The sequence below is a fragment of the Anastrepha ludens genome, chromosome 6, assembly GCF_028408465.1.
Source record: "Anastrepha ludens isolate Willacy chromosome 6, idAnaLude1.1, whole genome shotgun sequence".
NCBI classification, from domain to species: Eukaryota; Metazoa; Arthropoda; class Insecta; order Diptera; family Tephritidae; genus Anastrepha; species Anastrepha ludens.
In genome coordinates, this window is record NC_071502.1 from 95,365,704 (window position 1) to 95,391,938 (window position 26,235).

The window sequence follows — 26,235 nt, forward strand, 5'->3', positions numbered from 1 at the left end:
AAAGCAAATAAAAAGATTTTGAAACAGATGGGCGCATAAAATGTTATAGATCTGTTCTTGAAGCGAAAGTTTAGCTCCGAATTGGTTTGCTTTATGTTTTGATTAGAAGAATGATTTACATTTCTTAAAATTACTCAAAAAATATGCAAACATGCATTTTAAATCAAAATATGCTTTTATGGACGAAACATGCAAAATATGCATGCACATTCATTTGCATGACTAACACAGTTCCCTTCATCACAAATAGGAGAAGAAGCTCGGCCAAACGCCAAATAAAGATTGTAAGCGCCTTACTCAGTCATTGCAACTAAATTGCCACATCCAAATAATGAAACTTTATTATTCGAAACTTGAAATAAAATTTGGAGACTGTTCCAGAACGACTATAAGAAAGCTGCAGAAATTTAGTCTGAATTCGAACAAAGAAGTTACAACTTCAGTTCAGTCTTCTTTTCTTTTTTTCTCAGTGACACCTTTTATTCTTTCTAAGACTCAGCTTTACTACATAATCGACCTCGCTTCCCCTCCTTCCTTCCTTCAAACTCTTCAGCCGATTGTGACACCTTGTTACATAGCGGCTCTCAGACCAATTGGCTAGCACTTGAAAAAACTACATCTAGGACCAAATCAGAAGGCATGCAATGGGCGGTATCTATGCTTGGTGGACAGCAGCTGGAGAACTGCCCTTTACCCCTATCAAGGTTTATAGCGCTTGCTCTGAATTTTCATCTTCTTGTATGGCAAACTTCAGGAGTTGAAGGATCGCATTTCTTGTGTGAAGGGATCTCGTCTTTGACTACGCCAAAGCTCTGGAAGCTACTCCTCTCAAACTTAGGCAAGCTATACTATACTATATCACGTGTGTGCCTTGAAAACACAGGAATACCTGAAAGAAATGAATGGCAAACTTGTCGAACCTGGAGCTAGCATCTACAACCATCCTCGTCGATATCTCCGATGGCTCAAAGCTTGATGAAAAGGTTCTTAGTGGGCTGCTTTTCTAAAGAGCTCTCATTGAACTGCAACCGAGGGTTTCAGGATCATTCTAGCGCTTTTAAGTATATAGTAATAAAAGACAATGCTGCGAGAGACTTGAAAGGGTTCTCATCTCGCCTCGCGACTGGCCCACTTGGACAAATATTCCAAAAAGTTTTCCCTTGTGATACTACACAGGGGGAGGGGAGGGGAGGGGAGAAGGGTAGGAACCAGGCAGAAGCGAAGGTTCGCGGTACTTTGCATATTTGCGCACTAGCCCAGTGCTCGCTGAGTTGACGCAAGGCACATCTTTCCAGGAGCAGATCACAGGTTCTCAAGGGAACCCCATCGTCTCATTTTGCGATGAAACCAACATAGACCTACACTCTCAACAGAGTGTACGATATCCAGCTCGCAGTTATATGTCGACGTTGCAGTAGTACCTCCTTGAAAGTAGCTGTTGCGTGCGAAACTCATTTAATGAGCTCATGGCGAAGTGTGCTACGAATGGGCCCTCGGACACAGGAACGACCATAGGAACTTTACCGCAGACGAGCTAACAGTCGGTAAACTCTGTCTCTAGCTCAAGCATTTCTCTACCTTCCTATAAATTACGGCTTAATTAGCTTGCATGGAGCAGAAAAATAAAAGAAAACCCACGTGATGGGTGGTTACATAGATCTGTCCTTGGTGAAAGATCCAGCGGCTACGTTGGCTGGGTCATGTCGTCGGAATGGGTACAAACGCACCGGCTTTGAAAGTATTTGATGTGGTACCAGCTGGTGGTAGCAGAGGAAAAGGAAGCCCTCCTCTGCGTTGGAAAGATCAGATGGAGAAGGACTTGGCTTCACTTGGTGTGTCCAACTGGCGCCGGTTAGCACGGGAAAGAAACGACTGGCGCGCTTTGTTAAACTCGGCAAAAACCACGTAAGCGGTTATCACGCCAATTAAGAGGAAGAAGAAGAAGATGTAATGGATAATCTCGCTTGGCCGATCCTCCATCCTTGGATCCACTATTACTTAACGTTGACTAATGGCAGCTCGCGGCGCATGAATGGGTTTCTACCCAAGCTACCATTACCGTAGTTGCAGAGAAGAGAAGAGCATGGAATCCGGTAAGTACCATCTTTGCCACTACCCAGTGCCGGCAAAGTATAGCCGACTCGGAGTCAATAGAACTTCGGATTCTACAGCATTTCATAAGAGAAATTCATAGCTTGCACCAAATGGGTATGGGAAGGGATGTTTTAAAGTCTGTTCGTGTGACATCACAATGGAAAATTTGGACTAAGTGTGTCTCATAATTCTCTGAGGAAAGTCAACCAATTCCACGTGGTACTCAAGATATCGGCCTTCTGTAGACTTCAGATAGGCGTATTGCTCGCCAGAGCTTGGATCCGTACCCGTGCAGTATGCAACTATTCCAGGTGTTAAAAGTTGGTGATCACAGACTAACTGCGTTCGAGTTGTTTAGAAAAGTACCCCAAATTCGGCAAAATCAGTTTTAACAACGAGTCGGATTATCGGATCGTTGACAATATTAACAGGGTAACTTAACTCGATTTGTATGGAACAGCCCCAACTCACATGAATTTTACAAGGTGGTAGTGTATCCATAAAATTTGCGAATTTTGCGGCAACGGCGTCATTGCTCCGTACTTCTTCAAGAAGACAAATATTTTTTCTGTTAGCCAGTCGAAAAAAAAACTCTAAGCTCTCTTTGCTGGTGAGATCGATTGAGGAATACCTAACTCTTCTCTGAGTCTCAGCTGATTATCCCACTGCCACGCTTGTATATATTCCAGGCTCCGGGAACTTCGTAGAAAACTTCAGGATGGCTAATGCGGTTGGACAAAATACTCTTGAGATTCACTCTCTTTGCAATGTGGGTATGTCTTTTGCTATCCGTCGGCTGTGTTTGAGCAGGTGTATCGTGACTCAGGTCTGCGATCGCTAGGCAAAACAGTTGATTTCGAGAGATGTCGTGGTCGGCACCTCTTTTTAGTGACAAATTGTTGTAAACGAACACTGCCCACTGTGCATCTATATTATGAAACTCAACGTATCTTCTAGGCCCTTCTGCGGTATCTGCATGGTGGACAATGAAGTGAAATCACCTCAGGAGTGCCTTTTTAATCGCACAGCTGCTGCAGGGCTAAGACTCAGACCACTTCGTTGTGATTTTTTACACATGTCTAAGGAACTGTATGCTTTAATATTCAAGTTTGAGGTCCTTTCTTAAGCACCCTGAGCGGGTAAATGATGTAGTCTATGATCACCAATTTTGAATTCTTGGGGCAGTTTGATACTGCACAGGTACGTATGCAAGCCTCAATTATTGCCAATTGTTCCTATTCGAGCATTTTTCTTGTCTTTATATTTTATTCTCTGTTACTGTTGTTATTGTTGCTGTAGCAGCATAACATTCACCGTGCCTATACGAGGAATGCAAGTCCTTGGCCGGATATAAATCCGGGTCATTCCGGTTACGTAGAACGGACTGTCGTGGGAGCGGTTCCCTCGCTATCTTCTTTTTTCATGGTACCACAAAGGAAGAAATAATTAAAAGGAATATTTTTTATGTTTTTTTTTCGTATAATTTTCTAAAAAATTGAAGTAAAGCAAATTAACGTGACGAGTTGCATTTAATTAATTAAAATTAAATTAATAAAAAATTTATAAAAAAACCGAATTTTCAAACAAATGAAATTATGCGTCATCCGGTATTCATAAAACAGATTATCCTTCAGTGATTTACCTCCACAATTTAACAATCGAAACACTCAAAGTGACGAGAGCGATAAGCATTGCACTCAACTCGTGCGAACTCACTTCATAAAATGCACTACTAAAAGCACATAAATCACTTTTAGTGTAAATTGTGGCAGAATCAGCAACAGCAGCAGCAGCGGTAGCAGAGCAAAAGAGCCGCCGGCGCCAGCAACTTCTACGCTTCATCATCATTATGAGGACAAGTAAGTGAATTTTGAAATGACTGAAATCTCGACAAAACGTTGTTACCATAGATTAATTACCAAAGCACTTGGCAAGCGAGCGTGCGACAGCCAATGTGCAACTACCTGGGCCAAGTGGGCTACAGAAGGACGGAGAAGGGTGCTGCACTCATGCCACTGAGAGGCAAACATATTTGCATTTGTGTTTTTTCCTTTCATTTCGTGCTTCACAAGCAGTGAAAGCGACCAAGTTTTCCTTAGAAATTTACCACTTTTGTCTTGTTTTTTGCGGCTGCTGCTGCTGCTGCTGCTGTACATCCGTTTCTACACATCCTTCAAATTATCTGCAATCAGTGCGACAGTCAGTCAGTAGTTCTTAGTTGGTGGTAGGTAGTAGATAGTAGTTATGCCACAAAAATAGAGAACAGAAGAATGATACTGCAGTTGCTGTCAGTCGCATGACAAGCACTTTCATGCACTCACTGAGCCGTGCCCCTCTACCAATAAGGTACGCTGATGTGCAGTAGTTGTTGTTGTTGCAACACTTTTCTTGATTTATGATGCTAAATATGACACAATAGCTCAGTGGGCCTCGTACATGGGATAACATTTGTGTAAAATGCAACAACAACAAGCTAGCATGAGACGTTTGCCGCTTAACGTTTGCTTGTTTGCATACTTAAGGGCGCACTACAGTGATTATCTACTTTTGCATGTGAGCAATGATGCGCATAAGTACTTATTTAGTTCTTCTGCTTGTGGATTTTCGTACTCGTCGTATGTGCGCTGGTGTTTCATGTGCAAAATTACCGCACTAAGATAGTTCGCTGCCGTTTGACTGTGCCGCCTTCTCTGCGTCCTTGTCTGATAGGTTCAGTTGCTCAGTTTCGCACATTTCCACATCTCATTTTTCTTTCCTCTTGTGCCCTTCGCCTCAACCTGCTACCGCCTTTTGCTGGCTCTTTTGTTGACCGCCTGTTTTCTTTGTAAATTATGTAATTAGCATCAGCTGTTGTTGCTGCTCTTCTGCAGCCTTAGCATTACTCAGCACAATTACGTGCTCACATATGTGTGTGTGTGTTAGTATAGCGCCTAAGCTTGACAGCTGCTAGTAGTCACCCACCCAAGCATGCTCTTAAATACTTGATTAAGTGCCGCTTTTCTTCGCATGGCCTTTTCTTTACTACCTCAAACTCAACTTCAGCCCGCACCTCAATCTCAGCCTCAGTCTCAGTAGCAGCCTCAGCTCAGCGCTTTTTCAGCAGCTCTCGCTTAAAGCTCGCGCGCTGCTTTTATGTTGGGAAGAAAGCTTATTTTGTTTGCAGCATTTTTACTTCGCTGGTCGTAAATTTGATTTTGAGTTGCCACTTTCAGATTGTTGATACTGAGCGGGTGTGGAGAGAGAAACTCCCGAAGCTTTTCTTTTCGAATTTAGGTGTAAATGCGACGGAAATTTGAATGCTGTTATGTGTTTAGATATAAATTTAATAGTAGGTGATAATTTTTGTAAAGCTAAAAATTTTTAAAAAAGATAAAAAACTATAGAAAATCCATGAGAATTGAGAGTAATTGGCTGCTTTCAGAAACTCCTAATAAGAGATGACAAATGACAGACGAAAAAATAATAGCTAACAGTTGGCGAAGCATCACAAGCTGTCTTACCATTTGTGAAGAACGGTAAAGTGCCAATGCGAAGGCGATGAGGGAAAGTATTTTTCGTAAAATTTTTATTGAGTTATGAAAAAATGTAGCTCACTAAATTCCCATTAGCTCGGATTGTAAAGGGTGGGCCAATGTTGAATGTAAACTACACCTCAACGTCAAGCTTTTTCTGCATTTCATTTGACATTTTTTAATTTCAGACTAACTCAATTCCAACCGTAGAAAGATACTTAATCGAGAAACGCGTGAAAGTTACTCAGGCTTATTATGAAAACGGGCGTTCAAATCAAAATGCATATCAAAGAAAATCATCTTCAGTGGTGAGGCACATTTCCACCTCAGTGGATTCGTCAATAAGCAGAATTGCCGCATTTAGGCGAATGATAATCCAAGAGTGTTGCCGAAAAACCAATGCACCCACAAAGAGTGACTGTTTGGTGCGGTTTATGGGCCGGCGACATAATTGGGCCGTATTTTTTCCAAAATGAGGCCGGTCAGGCAGTTACTGTGAATAGTGTTCGCTATCGTGAGCTGATAACGAACTTTTTATGGCCCGAATTGGAAGATATGGATGTAGACGATATGTGGTTTCAATGGGACGGTGCCACGGTGTCACACAGCTAACGAAACAATGGCTCTTTTGCGCGAAAAATTTGATGGCCGAATAATCTCACGTCGCGGCGTTGTCAATTGACCGCCAAGATCATGTGATTTGACACCGTTGGACTTCTTTCTTTGGGGTTGTTTGAAAGAAAAGGTGTACGTCGATAAGCCTGCAACAATTCAAGAGCTAAAGGATAAGATAATTCTGCACATTAACGGCATAGAAGCTCAATTACGTCATCGAAAATTTGGGCCATCGGATGAAGGTGTGCCGCCGAGGCAGCGGCGGCCATTTGGCCGATATTTTGCTCTGCACGTAATTGAGCTATACTAGGATGTTTCCATGTGTAGAAGTCCACGCAAGTGGGGAAAGTTACTGAACGCCATTCACTTGGGAGTGGCCAGGACGATGCTTCTGCTTATGGTTCAAACAGCTCACAACGTCCGGGATTAGCCCATGTATCCTCTGGGTAGCTTCCGAACACCCGTTCGGGAGTAAGCTAACGTGAGAAGGCGAAGCATTCCAGGATAGCTGGTTGTGCGCTGGGTTTGGGACCCGCCACTTAAAAATCCCCCCAATGAAAAGAATTGCAAAGCCTCGGATGAGAACTGCCTTTACTGATGACGACCCCTGCAAACGAAATAAGGAATATGATTTGAGGGCATGCACCTGGAATGTCCGGTCCCTAAATGGGGAAGGTGCCTCGGCCCGCCTGGTTGATGTCCTCGTGAGAGTAAAGGCTGACATCACTGCCATCCAAGAGATGCGATGGACGGGGCAAGGTAAGAAAACCTTAGGACCTTGCGACGTCTACTACAGCTGCCATGTAAAGGAGCGCAAATTCGGTGTCGGATTTGTTATGGGAGAGAGACTTCGTCGCCAAGTACTGTCGTTCACTCCGGTGGACGAGCGTCACGCAATAATCCGCATCAAAGCGCGATTTTTTAACATCTCGCTAATTTGCGCCCACGCCCCGACGGAAGAGAAGGACGATGCGACCAAAGATTCCTTCTATGAGCGCTTGGAACGTTCCTAAGAGCGCTGCCCCCGCCACGACATAAAAATCGTGCTTGGCGACTTCAACGCCAGGGTGGGCAAGGAGGGAATTTTTGGTCTCACAGTCGGAAAATTCAGCCTGCACAACGAAACATCCGGTAACGGACAGGGACTGATCGACGTCGCCGGGGCCCGAAACATGGTAGTCTGCAGCACCAGATTCCAGCATAAAAAGATACCCCAAGCTACCTGGCTGTCTCCTGATCGAAAAACGCGAAACCAGATGGAAGACATGCTTCTAGTGTATTAGATGTACGCACGATCCGAGTACCCAACATCGACTCGGATCATTACCTTGTTGCAGCCAAGCTGCGCAAACGCCTCTGTGCAGCAAAAAACGTACATCTACCTACGCAAAGAATGTTCGACATCGAAAAGCTGCAGTCACAACAGACAGCCAGAAGATTCGCCACTGGACTCTCATTCCTGCTCTCGGAGAGCACTGCCCAACAAACCGGCATGCGCGAGCAATGGATCAACATTTCTCGTTCCCTACGTACCACCGCCGAAGAAGAAATCGGATTCCGGCGAGCCCGAAAAAACAATTGGTACGACGAGGAATGTCATGCTGCCGCAGAAAGAAAGGATGCCGCCTATAGAGCCACGCTCCGATCGGGCGCAACGCGAGCCATGTGGGATCGCTACAGAGAGCTGAAAAAGGAAGAGAGACGTATTATCCGACAGAAGAAACGAGAGGCCGAAATACGTGAGTGCGAGGAGCTTGAGATGCTGGCCAATAGGAACAACGCCCGAAAATTTTACCAGAAAGTTCGGCGGCTTACAGAAGGTTTTAAGACCGGGCCGTTGTCCTGTAAGAACAAAGACGGCGATCTGGTGACTGACGTACAGAGCAATCTTAAACTATGGAGGGAATACTTCTCGAACCTGTTAAACGGTGACAGCTGCGCATGTCATAGAGAATGTGAAGATCCCGATACCCCAATTGTTGACGACGGAATTGTCGTTCCGTTACCCGATCATGACGAGGTGACAATAGCAATATCACGGCTAAAGAACAACAAAGCCGCGGGCGCCGACGGACTGCCGGCTGAGCTATTCAAACATGGCGGCGAGGAGCTGGTAAGGTGCATGCATCAGCTCCTACGCAAAATATGGTCGGATGAAAGCATGCCTGCCGATTGGAATTTAAGTGTGCTCTGCCCAATCCATAAGAAGGGCGATCCTGCAATCTGTGCCAATTACCGCGGGATTAGTCTTCTAAATATCGCATATAAGGTTCTAGCGAGCGTATTGTGTGAAAGGCTGAAGCCCACCGTCAACCAACTGATTGGACCTTATCAGTGTGGCTTCAGGCCTGGAAAGTCTACCATCGACCAAATATTCATAATACGCCAAATCTTGGAAAAGACCCATGAAAGGAGAATCGACACACACCATCTTTTCGTCGACTTCAAAGCTGCATTCGACAGTACGGAAAGGAGTTGCCTGTATGCCGCTATGTCTGAATTTGGTATCCCCGCAAAACTAATACGGCTATGTAAGATGACGTTGCTCAACACCAGCAGCGCCGTCAGAATTGGGAAGGACCTCTCCGAGCCGTTTGATACCAAACGAGGTTTCAGACAGGGTGACTCGCTGTCGTGTGACTTCTTTAACCTGATGTTGGAGAGCATCGTACGAGCCGCAGAACTTAATCGCTCAGGCACAATTTTTTATAAGAGCGTACAATTGTTGGCTTATGCCGATGATATTGACACCATCGGCCTTAACAACCGCGCTGTTAGTTCTGCCTTCTCCAAACTGGACAAAGAGGCAAAGCGAATGGGTCTGGTGGTGAACGAGGACAAAACGAAGTACCTCCTGTCTTCAAACGAACAGTCGGCGCACTCGCATATCGGCACCCACGTCACTGTTGACAGTTATAAATCTTGAAATCCAACGTAGAATCTCTCTTGCCAACAAGTGCTACTTTGGACTAAGTAGGCTTGGAGTGTTCGAGAGAAAGATTCTGCGTAAGATTTTTGGACGTTTGCACGTTGGCAACGGCGAATATCGTAGACGATGGAACGATGAGCTGTATGAGCTTTACGACGACATAGACATAGCGCAGCGAATAAAGATCCAGCGGCTTCGTTGGCTGGGTCATGTCGTCCGAATGGATACAAATGCTCCGGCTTTGAAAGTATTCGATGCGGTACCAGCTGGTGGTAGCAGAGGAAGAGGAAGGCCTCGTCTGCGTTGGAAAGACCAGGAGAGAGGAGAAGGACTTGGCTTCACTTGGTGTGTCCAATTGGCGCCGGTTAGCACGGGAAAGAGACGACTGGCGCGCTTTGTTAATCTCGGCCAAAATCGCGTAAGCGGTTATCGCGCCAATTAAGAAGAAGAAGAACACCGGTCCTTAAAACTTGACCACCCGTTATTTAAACAGGGCTTGAGTTCACCAGTGTATAGCTGGGCAATTTACGAGTTCGTTACTAAACTCCGCAAGGCAGTTCCAGATGCTAGTTGGCATGTCCCCTCACCCAATATTGTTATACACTACCCTGTTCAAAAAGTACTTGAAGTTGTGTGATTTTATTTTATCTGTCAAACCTTTGAGAATATTGGGGTGCAGCAGCTTTTGCTTTGAGAAATATGCGGTTTTCAATCATCGAGTTCATCAAAATTTCTGAGTACAAAAATTCTAAAATATTGTGATTGATTTTTAATCTTTAATTCGTCAAATATCATTTTTTTTCCTCCGCACTATTTCAGCTTAAAAATTGCATTCAATATAACCCCAGACCCACTTAAAGTGGCACGACAAACATTGCCCCACATCAGCATCTTGCTTCCCATTTTTCAGCTCACTTCTCACTGAATTATACCTGCCACATCGAGCCATTCACGTTTAATGCACTCATTAATATGCAAAAAGTGTTAATATTTCAATAGGCGCACATTTATCAAACACACAAACAAACGTGCATGTTGAGGTAGCAGGTCAACTGCAATGCGACACTGCCGGCGTAAGAGTGGGCAGTCGGCAACTTGCAACAAACAGGTGACATATTGCAAATGTCTGCGGAGGTACCACTGCGCCGAGGCAAGAAGGTGGTACGTATGGCGAGGTATGCCTAGCTACGCATAATAATCAATACACATACACACGCGCACGGTTACATTTGCATCCTCCTACAAAGGCATGCATTGAGGCGCGCAACATATTGCGGTAATGAAGCTGCCATATGACAGTGTGTATTGATGTAAATGTGAAGGTAATTAATGAGATGCACATAAATGCAGGAATGCGAAACAAAAAGCAAATTCTAAAGGTCAGATGAAGAAATATATAAAAAAAGTAAATGAAAGATAAGAAATATGACAGTTCATATAGTAAACAATGAGTGGCATAAGAGCGAAAAATAGCAACAAAGTAAGCCTTTGATAGATATTTATTGGCTGAAACTGAAAGTGAGTAACTTTTTAAATCTTATGAACCTTACTTGTATCTTTCGATGACAAAGCTGAGTAGGGGAAAGCTGCCATAGAAGAAGTGTTTTGAGAATTACTGGAACGACCTATTTACTCTACAGATCCAACACCCAGCTACTGCTGTCTGTTTCTTATCTCAAAGGGCAGCTCAGAGGCCGAGAATTTGATGATAGTGGAGTGATAGCTAGCGAGATGGAATCATTTTCGTGAACCAATGTAACAAAATCTCATGCACTATTTGCACTTCTCTTTCGCATCCTTAATCCTGAACTGTTTAATACTCTGGCCTCCTTCTCTTCGAGCATCTGGGTTATTGAGAGTTTCTACTCAAGAAAAAATTATAGCACCTCAGAATTTTGAGAAATTTTAGCTGTTTATTTATTTCTTCATTCAAGTTATTTTTTTATAAAAATATAGTTGCAAAATTTGTACAAGATTTATACGTCATTTATTTTTAACAAAATTTCAAAACTTGTAAGGGGGTATTCTGGTCTAGAAATTTGAAAAACGCGTTTTTTTTGCATATTTTCAAAGTTTAGACCTTCAAAAGTATGTTCTTCAACGGATTTTTCAAAATTCGAATTATTTTCGGAGATACAGCGGGTTTTGTGACGTGGCGTCTATGCCGGCCGAGTGGAGCGAATCGCACAATGAACGGCAGATGTTACCGGACGACTTGAGGACTCGTTCTTTCCAGAAAATCTTTTGTATCCCACACAACCTTTATTCATTCTATACATTAGGCCGGGTCGATTTGTGGGGAGGCAAAAAAATCGCCCATTGCTCTGTGAAAATCATATTCTAGGGATCAAAATAAGAAACTTTGCCGAAGGGACCATACCTCTAAAACGAATTCTGATGTCCCCCAATTAGGGTCGAACTTTTGGGTAGGGGCCTTCCTAAGAAATGCGCGTTTTTTGCAACAATTTCAACAATTAAGGTAGCACTGGAATGCACCGCAACCCTTTTAAACAATGAAGGTTTCACTGTGACACAATTGCAGATCGTAAAATTGCTTGTGTTGTTTTTTTTAAGCAACCACAAGACACAGCAGGTAGAATTGAAATTACCATTTCATTCTTATTACCTCGTCTCGTAGACCATATATAACGCAACAGTTTTTGTGAATGCATTAAGTCGTTGTGAAGAACTCAAAGTGTGAAGTGCTAATTTCAGATAAAAAAATATTAAAAAAAAAAATAAGTGAAGAGACCATCCCAAATCAAAAAGTTTACAATGAATCCACCATTCTCTACACCGCAAGATGAAGCAACTACATCAACAACTATCGAAAACCCAATGAGTCTTATACCCAATCATGATGTTACTGTTTTTGGTGTGTCTACTGATTTAACTGATCTTAATTTACCAACGCATCTGGATATCTTCAGATATTATTTTTACTTAAGCGAACGTGCTAAAACAGAACAAAAAAAGTTTTCCCATAAATCATTCACTATTCAAGTACAAGATAAGTTGATTGGAATTTGGGAAAAATTTGGTATGGAAATAATGCGGAAAAAAAGTGTACTTAATAAATTGAATAAATTGCTTGACAAGTATCTGGAAACAATTTTTTACATTGGAATATGTAAATGCGATTTGAAGGCAGCTCCATGTGCATGCGGCTGGGTTCCCGAACGCCTCAAAGAGGTCATGCACGATCAACATAATCAGAGAAGACTAACAATGGATGCATTTGTGATGGAAACTGAAGAGCAAGGAGCAACGTCTATGTCATCAATCATCATACCAATATCCCGATGATTCAACATACGCACCGCCACCGGTTCAAGAAGATATGGATAGAAGCACAAGTTCACAATACACAGAGAGATACGATTGTTTTAACTTTGCCTTGGTATGTGACAGATTTGGTGTGCCTGACAGAGTAGCATCAGCATAGGGAACCGCTCTTTTGCAAGGTTTTAAAATTAAGCATGGGAAACCTCTCATCATGGATAAATCGAAAGTTCGCAGAGAAAAAGAGAAATGCAGACAAGAAGTGCTTCGCAAACGGTTAGATGATACCAATTTGTTAGCGTTTTCATTCGATGGCAGAAAAGATGATACTTTAATGATAGATACAATTGATGAGAAGTATCATACTAGGATGCTAAAAGAACCTCATCTTGTTATTTTGAGAGAACTCAATTCTGAATTGATTGGTTACGTAAGACTTGAATATGAAACCGCTGAATACAAAACAACCAAATTAAATGGGTTTTTCAACGATAAAAATATATCACTGGATGCATTAATTGGAATATGCACTGACGGTGAGCCAACAAACACTGGCCCACACGGTGGAATTATACGACGATTCGCAAAATTTGCCCCTACCCAAAAGTTCGACCCAAATTGGGGGGCATCAGAATTCGTTTTAGAGGTATGGTTCCTTCGGCAAAGTTTCTTATTTTGATCCCTAGAATACGATTTTCACAGGGCAATGGGCGATTGTTTTGCCTCCCCACAAATCGACCCGGCCTAATAAATATATATGCGCTGAGAAATTTCTTCCTCCTCAAGTGGCATTCTATTTTAATAGAGACGCCTAGCCCTTCCAGATGCAAACACAGTTCATTATAAATGGTTAGGTCACTTGTTGGCAACCAACCGATCTAGCCCATTTCTATCCCCACGGCACACAAAGGCTGAACACTTTGCTACCTCACGGCCTTAAAAAAATATAAATTATTTGAGAACCTATGAAATCAAGCTTTTTGTAATAAAATTTTATACTACTGCGCACTTAGTACACCTTCATCGATATGGCTTTATAAAATGGAAGCTATGCCTCCTGTTTACTAACTTACCTAAGGTGCTTAAGCGATTCCAGTTAAGTACCCACCTAAGCCGCTTAAGTGTCGCATTATGCTTAATGCTTTGTATGAGACACTTAAGCGGGCTTTACTGCATATGAATTTTTATGCTGCTAGATAGGCTCAAACAACAACAATGACCTCGAAAAGTGCATAACTTCATTTCCATAGCTGGCTGTTCAGACGATTTGGCATGGAGTGAGCAACTGTAAAATATGCTCGCTTGCTGTTAAGCTCTTGCGCTCTCTCTCTCTTTCGCCTATTTCACATATGCTCTCTGGCGTGCAAAACGTTATGACGACATTTACCGTTCCACCGCTGAAATTAACTATTATTGTTGTTTTCTGTGTTTTTGTTTTTTTATGTTTCTTTTTTTGCTTTTTTGCGAATGCTCATCTTCAACGTTCGCCTACTTGCCTATGCTGATGAATGTTTGTAGGCGTATGTGTGTGTGTGTGTGCGCGAGTGCTTGCTTCGTGCCTTTACACTTTCAGTTTATATCCTTGCTTTCAGCTTTATACTCTTCCGCTGCTTACGCTGTTATTCCCATACGAAAATTAAATTATAGAAAAAAATAAAAAAATTCGAATATCAAAGCAAATGCAAATATTTGGCAAATAAAACGTAAAACAACGAAACTGAAGTCAAAGAAAGAAGGACAACAAACAAAGTTATTGAATGCAAATCTACTTCACAGTCCAAACGACGCAAGCAGTGCAAATCCCGTTATAATATTTGTGTGCCGCTGCTTTTTGTTGTACCGAGCCCATCGCGCTATTCGCACGACATATTTTTGGTTTTGTTTTTATTTATTGTGTGCGCTCGTAGCATTGTTGTTTGTGTTTCGCGAACTGAGCAGCTGTGTGCTGAGTCATTTCCGAGGCGCCGCCAAAAGGGGCAATCTGCTACAAAAACAACTGTAGGTGATTGAAAGTGTTAAGTGGGGTGATTGTGACATTTGTTTCAACAACTTCTTGCCAATAAACCGAACTCGATTGAATAATAATAAGTTGAAAGTTAGAAAGGTGAACGAAAAGTGTTGTTACTCCTCTCCACAACAGCTGGCATTCTTGCAATCCGGCTGTGTGCATAGCGTGCCGCCAGTTCTGCATATCCTTCACACGCTTCACTTTCCTCATTGCAAATTACGCTTACTCACGCTCTATTAACTTCGTTTAGTTGCCAACGAGCCAACGAGCCACGAGCAAGCGGGCCTACGAAGCCTACACTTAGGCAATCAAAGACAAAGCTGCGATAAGATACGAGAGAGAGGGATAGTTTGAGTGAGCGATAAGTAGGTAGTGCCGGTCTCTGTTGCAGAAAGCGCTTGCAATGAATTGTTTGCTATATTTTTCAAATAAGTTTCGCTCGTTTGAGGACAGGCGAGCTTTTGGCGCAAGCTTTTGAAATACGTAGCGAGCTGTACGAAATTCCCGCGCAAATAGCGAATGAGAAAAATTAAATTGACGATATAAATAAAATATTTCGAATATTTCTTGAAACAAAAAAAATAAAAATTAAAATTAAATCAAAAATATTCAAATATTATAAAGATTTGTTTTCAGGAAGAATTTTTTTCTAACAAAAAGAAATTCAGAAAAATGAGGAATTCGGGTATTAAGCAGGGTTATTTATAGGTTAAAACATTGGATAAAAATAAAATAAAAAAGTTTACTGTTGTTTTCAGCAGACTTTTTTTTTATTAAAAAAAAAAGAAAATTAGAAAGGTTTGGATGCTCACAGGATGGATGTTTTTTAACAAACGAAAAAAAACAATAAAAATAAAAAATAAAAATTAAAAAAAGAACAATTAAAAAAAGCTATAGAGAACAATTTTTGGATCCCTTTTCTCTCCTCCGCTACATCAACAGCACTGGATGGCTGCAGACGGTTGTTTTCTCTTCCCTAAATCCTGTCACAGGTAGTGGTCCACATTATGGTATCAAAACGGCACGTATGTAAGTGCTAGTTGTAGTGTACCTGGGGTACTCTTGCCATCTAACCTACCTACCCACCTGCCACTAAGAACTAGGCAAAAAACAAAAAATCAGAAACAAAAAATTTGGAGTATTTGTCTTAGAGCTGTTTCTATGTAAAAAAAAGTATATGAAATAGACAATTTTTTAATAAATACCTCCACAAACATACATTTTGGATACAATTTCGAGCTGTTTTTATTCAAAAATCAAAAAAAAAAAATTTCTTTGAAGAAAAAAAATATTTTGGAAAAAATAAAAAATTTCAAATATTATTTAGTGTGGGTTTCAAGTTCCAAGAAAACTTCTTTTTAATAAAAACTAAAGCCGTGTTTAGGATAAAAAAAAAATTAAAAAATTGAAATAAAAAATAAATCAAAAAAAACTCAAAGCTGCGAAAATCCATAGACTTAACACTTTGCTCACAAATACCTACAAAAACATAAAATTTAGAATATACATACGTACATATTAAAAAGGTTTAGAGTTTTTACGAAACAAAAATTGAAAATTTTTGGGAATAAAATAAAAAAATTCGAATATTATTTAGGGTAGTTTTGAAGTCAGAAGAAAACTTGTTTTGTGATAAAAACTAAAGAAAAAAATTAGAATATATTTTACAAGTGTTTTTAGGATAAAAAAAAAAATTATAAAAAAAATAAAAATATATCCAGAAAAGTTAAAAGCTTGGAAAATTCCATGCTCTTAAAAAAACTAATATATACAGGGTTGCTCATATTCGACGGACCCGACGCATTTCGATGACTCTTTGGGCCCATTCCAATCGACGAGGCTTGTCCGCAGGCAACAATCTTTGCGTCAATTGAATCTTATACGGGAATAAATGCAAATCAGTGCGAATAATTTGTTGTAAAGTGGTCCGAGCAATGCCCAACTACTGAGAACGGCGATTTTGGGATGTCCTTGGCGACGTCTCAACACTGGCCCGTACAAGAGCAATATTCTCATCCGATCGCCTTGGTCGGTTTTGATTTGACCTCTTTGGATTAGAAAGAGCATCACCAGTCGAAAACCTTTCGTACAAACGTTTAATGGTGTTCTTAGAAGGCGCACTTTTCACATTATTTAATTTTTTATACGCACGTTGAATTTACTTCTTTTGTTGAATGTAAATTTCAACAATTTGGGAGCACTCGCGTGGCGTGTACTGTCCCATGGTAAAAGTTTGCTTGGACTGACGCCTCCAACGCGGTATTTCATTAAGCGATCTGACGTCTCTGTCAAAAGATACAGGGTTGGCAGATGGGTCCGTCGAATATTGGCAACCCTGTATATATATAGTATCTCTATATATAATTGGCGCATGCCCCCTTTTTGTGTGTTTGGCCGAGCTCTTTCCCCTAATTGTGGCGTCTAAATGGAAGGACCTACAGTTTCAAGCCGACTCCGAACGGCTAATGTTTTTTTCATGAAGAGCTTTTTCCTGGCAGAAACACTCGGAGGTTTGCCATTGCCTGCCCAGGGGCGACCGCAACTAGAAAAATGTTTTTCTTAATTTTGATCTTTCACCGAGATTCGAACCCACGTTCACTCCGAATTTCGAATGGTAGTCACGTACCAACGCATTCGGCTACAGCGGCCGTGAAAAAACTAATAAATAGCTACGAAAATATACAGTTTGAAATACAGATACATATTGCTACATATTGTTTTTATGCGAAACCCAAAAACAGTTTTTTTATAAAGAAAATTAAAAAAAAAATTAAAAATAAATAAAATTAAAATATTATTTGGGGTAGTTTTCCGCTTACAAGAAAACTTGTTTTTTAATAAAAAACAAAAATAAAGAAAATAAAAGTTGAATATATTTGACAGCTGTTTTGAGGACAAAAAAAAATTATATATTAACAAAAATTAAAAGTTTCTAAAATTCCATGCAGTAAAACCTGCTTACAAATACCTACATAACGCTTTCTGAAAATCACTTGAAAATCATAAACACATGCAATCCTTGAACTACTCAGCACATTGCAAATTGTATACGTGATGGTGTAATCCACGCGAAACACCGTCCGTCTTAACGAATCCGTCTAATCCGAATACAATAATCTACCACTCGAAAAAACAAAAAAAAAACCACAACAAAACCACAACAAAAATAAGACTAATAAAAAATAAAATACCTGTAATAAACAAAGTCAAGCTGCACAATCAATACTGCGAACAAATCTTTATCCAGCGCATTGTGAAAAATACAATAAAAATTTACTTTCCTTCCAATTCGTGCAAATTTTTAAACAGCTTTGAATTTTCTAAACGCCAATGGTACGAGTTTTGTTGTAAAACCGAATATTTAAAAAGTTTTTATGAAAACTATAAAATGACTTAGTAATTTACCTATGTTATACAGTTTACGCGCAGATAATCATTGCCGCAACAGCTTAGAGTTTTGGCAACAGGTAAGTTTAAGTTGCGTATACGACATGGGTTGGGGTGTGGGTGAGTGCATTGGGTGGCTGTTGAATTTGGTTACATTAAATAACTTAAATTATTTTATTGTTTTTGTCATAAAAGGTGTGATTAAGTGTGCTTTTGCAACAGGTCCAGTTGAAAGAAATTCTTTTTCGGTGTAGCTGGGGAAAACAAAATTCCTGCAGGAGTTCTAAATGGCGTTGCCTAGAAAAGGTTTTCTACTAAAAAAAAGTGATGCATGGACAATTAGAAATAAAAACAAATTGCCGTACTTCATATACAGCTTGTTTTAAGCGGCTGTGGGTTGGCATTTTTGAAAAATCCTATAGAAAAGTATTGATATATCGTATCTGAATAGAATCAGCTGGTCTTGCAAGAGAGTTACTTTTCATTTTAGTTACAGGCTTTGACTTCTATGCAAGTCTAATGCAGATCTGTTTTGTTTACCAATATATTACCGAGTGGTGCAAAAAGACAATGGAACCCACTGATTCTGGGTCAAAACTTAGATTCTGTGGCTACATTTCCTCTCGAGGAGTATGACTCAATGTCCCAAGTCAAGTAAGCCGTAATCCATGAGCTGCTTGCCAAGTAGCAAAAAAGGAAAAAAAGAGCCTAGTCTGCTTAAAAGATATTCTAGATAGCGTAAGTTAGATAGATTAGATTTCAGGCACACACTTCGACTCCTTGTGCTTTTGTGCCCTCTATTCATTCTAGCACCTCATTCAAAACCACTTGCCTTATTAAACTTAAGATAGAGCTGGGTTGAGCTGAGCGTATATGCTGTTATGCTGGCTGCAATTGGCCGTGATGTCTCAACCTTTTCCGCGCTATAGCGCAGCATCTAAGCAGAAGGTGCATTGGAGTCTCCTGAGATTGGTCACACAAGCGACAAGAGTCAGTAGACCATATCGCAATTCTGTGCAGATGACCGCGCATTCTGCAATGAACTGTGAGAATACCCGTGGGTTTATCCTTAGGGAGGGTTATGAGTTACGTAAACCTCTTTTGATTGTAGCCTCCCAGTAAGGATTTCGCCTGATGTAATGCCATAACTTCGTGCCAGTTAACCTCGCTTAGCCCAAGCTCTCTTGCTCTTAAACTTCTCGTTGATGGTATTTTGTCCCACAGCAAGGAAGAGCTCGGGTGCCATTGGTAAATTGGTAACGAGGCCGCAGCTTCTCTAGTCAATGCGTTCGCTACTTCGTTCCCAGGAATGCCTCCAGACAGCGTTAAGACATAGGCTTATAGACAGTTATTTATTTTTATTTATTTTTAATAATTTAAATTTTCCTAAAAAAAAATTATAAATCCAAGTTAAAAATCTAGTATGGAATGACAAATATTCACCAAATCAGATTTTTTAGAAACATTTCGAGTACGCAGTACTATCGCCTTGATTGCCCATGTGCTACTCAGAGGAATTAAAGACTTAACAATGGACGCCACTGACTGGAATCCCCCCAGACGTGGAAGACCAATGAATATTTGAAGACGACTGTTGGAGTGAGAAACCCGCGTCATGCAGCGTAGCTCGAAGGAAGTGAAGAGATTGGCCCAAAACAGACCAGAATGGAAGAAATTCGTTGTGGTCCTATGTTTCGCACACTAGAACTATAGGAATTTATGATGCATTTTGGTGAAAGTGCAAGTTTGAAGTGGCTAAAATATTGCATTTTTTCCAAGTTTTTTTTTTTGCTGACGATGTTGGGGTTTTTTTGCCACAAAATCTTATCAAAAGTCCCCGTATTATAGTTATCAAGTGCAAATAACAGGCTTTCAAATGTTACCAATCTCTATTTCTCTTTAAACTAGTCATTTTCTAGAGTCACAAAACTTTAATGCCGCCGTACTTCTCACCTTATCGTTGCGCTCAATTCACTTAAATAACTTTTAATTTACCTTTTTCTGCATTGCGCAGAGCTAAGAAATCACAGTTTCTGCTTGGTCTTTCTGTATATTTTTTTTGTGCTCACGGCCTTGGTGAATAGAAGAAGTACTCTGACGTATGTTGATATATAAAGAAGATTCGGTGAAACAGTAATGTCAAACAGCAATAAGTTGACTTGCTAAACCTGTCATCCTTGAGAAATGCATTACACTTCGAATCCTAGAGGAAGATCAGTGGCAATACTACTTTATTGTTTCTAAAGTCGCTTTTGACAGCACAAAAAGGTGCCTCGTTGTCTCATATCTTAGGTACCTCGTTAATGTTTTTGGCCCTTAAGAACTTTAAAATTACGCTGAACCAGACTCAGGCAGCTCTAAGAGAATTGGTAGGTTTCAGCGAAGGCATTCTCTTGCGATATCCTCAATCTGATTTTTAAGAAAATAAGCCGAACTATTGATCTGAAATGCTCACGTACCATCTGAACAATTTGAACATAGTAGAGCGCATAATTTCTGGCGTATGCTGATATTAACGATCAAGATTTCGCTTGTCTTCCACTTCCTATTTGGTTTACTTATTAAATGGCATACTTCGAGCATTTTTCTCATTTCCTATGAGTGTTGCTGCACCTAAATTTCAATCAAAATACCATCACACATTCACATGCAATACATATATGCAAACATGCACTTACATTTTTTGACGAAATCAGCAAAATCAGTAACAAATGCCAATTGGGATTTGCTCAATCGCTTCGAAACGATTGAACTCAAATACGTAGGAGTTCTAGGAAAAAAACAGAGACTTCGTAGCACTAAAATGCAGTAGCGGCGAAATGTTGGAAATCAAAACATTATAAAAGGAAAGATCCGTACAAATTTAAAAAATAAGAAAAAAGGTAAGCTGCAATGCCATCCGAATTTGGAGTAAGAAAAATTCGTTGTAATACAGCTGAGTGCTAAACGTGCGTCCTATGTGGCTTGGTAATATTTGGCGTTCACCTTCACCGCAAATGTATACGACGGTGAGCAGCTAAGATACTCGGTAGATATTCTAGTTCATGCGCTGATATTTGATTGAAAAGTCATACTAGTACGAGAGTGACTAGAAGTGGACTAGTTGCAAAATTACCCGTTATAGGAGTATGCAAAATAAATACGATTTTATTAAGTTTGTTGCTTCAGTTAAATAAATAAGGAAATAAAAAGCAATGTTTAATAATTTTTATTTAAGGTTGCTTGTACCCCTTTGACGGCCAGGGCTCACAATTTAAGGAAAACAAAAATTTGTTTGCAATATTTAAGTTCACAACAAAATATATTCCAGACTGTTCACTTAACAATTTTTATTTACTTTCTTATTTTTTTAACTTACCCAACCCTGACGGTTTTCATACCAAATTGGACTAGTACTTTTTGGCTCTATTGCGGACTAGTTGGGTATTTGGTAAACAATGGGTGAAAGGGCTGATTAGTTAATTAACTGGCATTAGGCAGCCTCTGCGGCTGATAATTCACATTTACGAGGATACGAGGATACGAGGACATTGCCATGTGGCTTTGCTAAAAATTCTGACTGCGAACTCTGAAAGAAGGTGGGAGAGGAACGTAGCTGCAAGGCAAACTTATGCTAAGGTAGTTCAGAACCAGTTAGTTAAGTGGTAGAAAATTGATGAATGGGCTAACTAGTTAATTAACTGGTGTTTTGACAAGACTGACAAGACAAAACAGGGCAAGACTGAAAATTGACGTTTACACGCACATCGCCATGCACTTCTAAAAGCCCCAATTGCTAGCATTGAAAAATTGTAGAAGGGAAACCACTTCAGTTGCACAGGAAACCAGTACTCAGGTAGTTCAGCACCTATATGTTTCACTGCAGGGTACTGCCATCCAATACACTCTCAAATCCCCACCTCTTATCTTCACATTCCCCGCTACTTGGCTCTTTCCTGCTCTGCTGCTTTGTTTTGCTGTTTCGGCTGTCGATGCTTGACTTTAGAAGCAATTGCTTGTGCTTTGATAAATAATTTTTGCTGAATTTGTATTGGCAAATCTCGAAGGATTTTAAAGCAGCGAAAGGCAGTTACAGTCCAACCAAAAGCTATGAATGAAATGCAACTAAATTGAGAATGTCATGTTTCGTTAGATTTTTCTATTGACTTGTAAGTAATTTATTTATTTTGAGCTCAATGCCGTAATGCAGAAAGAATGCTGGTGCAGTGGTAGATGGGTAGGTAGATGAGGGAGGGGTGAAGCTAAAATTCTGAAACTTAATATTAGCATTGAAGTGGTCAAAGTGGTGTGAAGAGTTCAGAGAGCCCGTCAGATGCAAGGAAGATTGTTTGGTGCTCACCCTAGAGACAGGAAATGCTGCGAAATGCAGTTCCACGAATATAGCCGGTTTAACTAAGTCCAAGAGGACTGGAGGTTATTTGGAATTAAATGGAGTATAAGACGACATCCTACAAACTAAAGTTACCGCTACAATTCTACAAATGTCGTGAGAGTTATTCTTAGGGATGCAAGTGATTGTATGATAGTCTGCTGTGAGCACCGCGGTGCACCTTGATTTAGGCAGCAAAATGCAAAGGTTAGGCCTGATCGGCTAAGTACAGCACTTCAGGTCACAAGAGGTAATAGTTTAAATGCCAGTTTACATTATATTGAACTAAAGTTGGCAGCTCATGAGATGCTCACTATTTGAAAGGCACCTTCCAATGGATGTCTGAAACCCTGGGAATTCTGATATACTGAAAGGTTTAGCTTTCTACCGCGCAGTTCATATCGGTGTGTACCGATATCTATGCCTGAAAGCACATTTAAAATATTCTGATAAAAATCCTAAGCGGGGAAGAGTTAACAGAAAAGTATTACCCTGCACCTGATGGTAAAATAATCCACATACATATATATACCAGTATATTACGAATACGCATATACATATAGTTTTCAATATTTTTAATTTAATATTTACTAGTGTCTTCTAAAGCTGGGAAAAATATCATTGAGTTCCCGTGAGAAAAACGCAGTTTTCCGCAAATTTGGCATAAAAATTTTACAGACCGACTATTCCATTTCTTCTGTTAATATCTCTTCAAAAATGTCCAAAAATGTTACCCAAAATAAAAAACAAAACAGATGAATATTTTTATATTTTTCCAACATTTTTTTCCATTTCTTCGGTTAATATCTCTTCAAAAATGTCCAAAAATGTTACCCAAAAATAAAAAAGGAAAAGGTTAATTATTTTTTTATTTTTATAATTTTTTTCCCATTTCTCCTGTCAATATCTCTTCAAAAATGTCCAAAAAATGTTACCCAAATTTTATGCAATTTTTTCCCATATCTTCTGTTAATATCTCTTCAAAATTGTCCAAAAAGTATTACCCAAAAATAAAAAAGGAAAAGGATAAATATTCTTTTATTTTTATAATTTTTTTCCCCATTTCTTGTCTTAATAATCTCTTCAAAAATGTCCAAAAAATGTTACCCAAAATAAAAAAAACGAGATACATATTTTTATATTTTTCCAACATTTTTTCCCATTTCTTCTGTTAATATCTCTTCAAAAATGTCCAAAAAATGTTACCCAAAAATAAAAAAGAAAGAGGATAAATATTTTTATATTTTTATAATTTTTTTCCCATTTCTTCTGTTAATATCTCTTCAAAATTAATATGCATAAAAAATAATGTTAATGTTAAAAATAAAATAAAAATATAAATAACTGATTTTGGGTGGTGAGCATGAAAATTAATTTTTTTTTGGCCTCTATTTTTGGTTACCAGATGACTGCAGCTGCATCCACGTTGAGGTGTTAGCTTTAGCTTTGAGGTTTGGAAGCTTTAGAGTCACTAAGAATTAAACTGCTATTAGATGTTTGCACCTGCATTTACAGCTCTGTGCTCGCTCACGAGTAATTCGCTTTTCCATGCGACTGATTTTGTAGCAGCTAAACAGAAGTGATTCGATCTGACTAATACTACAGGTTATAAGGACAGAGTAGAATGAACTTACAAAGCAAGTTTCCCCCATCCGAATAGAATATTCCTAGAAAATAACGCGTTGGCGTGGCACTTGCAAGCCGCATTTCAGGCAATTTTTGATTTTTTAGAAAAGCTAAAAGCGGACGAAAAGTTCGATTTGACAGGTCTCCTGCTCCATCACAGCAAAGCTAATAGCAATAATATGATGCAAATACTCATTTCCTATTTTCGTAAGATTTTTGTTCAAATAACGAGTGTTTTGCGGTTCTAAGCCTCTTCTTATCGGCAAATTGTTTCGAAAGGAGATTTTTCTCGGAAGTTTTGCTATAGCTAAAGAGACACATTTGGCTTTTTCCATAAATAGTTGCCACTCGCTAAGAAACTAAAATTCAGGCAAAAGGGAAAAAGATTTATTATTCGCTTCCCTTAAAGGGTATAATTACTCGAGCGGTCGAAGAAAGCTGAATTTTTTTAACACTTATTTAAGTGCGAAAGCCCAGTTTTTTCATATCATTCTGATAAAAAATGGTGGCCAGAGGGAAAATTTAGAAATCACTTTTTCTAAATTAATTTAAGGGCGCACAGATTTCTGATGTAGTGTTGGATAGGGAAGAATAAACAAAATATTTTATAATTATCTTCGAGATTATCTTTGAAAGTACGTAAAGTTAAAAAAAAGTTTTTTGGCAGCATTGGTTAATTTTTCTACCGAGAAGGTGAGTAGGAAACTTTTTATGAAAAATAAAATTTATACTCAATACTGAAACGCTCATCTAAGGGCATCCACATAAAAGCTGCAGTAAGGCTACTAGACAAAATTCAATTCAATTCATGCAAAACTGCCCACTATGAAAAAAAAACAATTTTTTTAGAAAAATGCGAAAAATCACAGGACGCAAAATTCCAGGGAGGAAAAATCGGAAATTGAATATTAACAACGCAAAATTCGCATTATACAACCAACTGGCTATTGTTTGGTAAGACCCTAAATTACTGAGACCTACAAAAATGTATTAGACGCCAGAGTATAACTTCCTCATCCTCTTCTTCTTCTTCTTCTTCTTCTTAATGGGCGCTTAAGTGATTTTGGCCGAGTTTAATAAAGCCCGCCAGTCGTTCATGTTTTGTCCTAATCGGAGGCACCAGTTTGACACACCAAGTGACGCGAAGTACTTCTCCACCTGATCTTTCCAACGCAGAGGAGGCCTTCCGGCTATCACCACCTTTCGCATCAAAGCCCACATAAGGGAATTGATAAAACGCTAAGAAGACAAAGAATTCACACGAAACTGCGTGGAGCGTCTAAGATATCTTCCCAAATCTGCAAAGAGAGGCTAACGTGCTATCACTGGATATCATTTCAGGAAAGTCCAATTAGTAGAAACAATCATCTGCCGCTTTTCTTAAGCCGCTTTTGTGGATAATGAAACTCTAGAGCAAATTCTCTGCGGATATGCAGATCGCGCCGGACGTAGAGCCATTCCAATATGTGGTGCGACTTCAAGTCCATTAGTGATGTGGAACCCAGGCCTGAAGGGCATTCAAAGTCATCAGGAACCTCCAATTTCAGAATTGCTGCCAGCAAAATATGCCACCTTAGAGGGCGCAGTGCATTTTGGCCTAGTAATGAAATTAATAAGAATACTTTTCCAAAGCTTATCGACTTAATGAATGCAAATCTAAGGTGGCAATTGCTGTGGTAGTTCAGATTTCTGATATATTTAAAACTGTAGGCTCCTCCATTTTTGTAACAAAATCAAGACGCACACGCCACAAATTAGACGAGGAGCTCGAGCAAACATCTATCAAAGGTTGTGCGCGCCATTTATGGTATGAATTTTCAAAATTTCTAACTGCATGATTTTTTTATATAGAGGATTTTTAAATAATGAGAAATTTATAAATTTCAAATTTTCAATTTTTTAAATGCGTTGACTCAGCGGAAAAAAATATTTCTTAAAACTCAATGGCATTTGAAAAAAAGAAGACTTTTACTCGGACTTGGATTGAGCACTTCGAAAACCTTTGGCACCGTATCCTCTGCTTCCTGATTAATTTTAACGGCGCATGTTATTATAAAGGGTGGTTAAATTTCAAGGGCCGATGTTGAATGTGAACCACACCTAAACGTCAACGACACCGCTGGACTTCTTTCTTTGTGGTTATTTGAAAGAAAAGGTGTACATTGATAAGACAGCAACAATTCAAGAGCTAAAGGATGAGATAATTCGGTACATTAACGGCATAGAGCCTCAATTGTGCCTCAGCGTCATCGAAAATCTGGACCATCGGATGGAGGTGTGCCGCCGAGGCCGTAGCGGACATTTGGCTGATATTTGGTTCCATACGTAATTGAGCCATACCAATATTATCATATTAAAGAGAAATTATAATAATTTCCTAAAAAAATTGTATTTTATTCAAAATCAACACCGG

General features: G+C 39.7%; 1 pseudogene; it reads left to right on the forward strand.

Moving 5' to 3' along the window:
* Positions 1 to 11,925: 11,925 nt before the first annotated feature.
* On the forward strand, positions 11,926 to 18,028 carry LOC128867183 (uncharacterized; annotated as a pseudogene).
* The last annotated feature ends 8,207 nt before the right edge of the window (positions 18,029 to 26,235 follow it).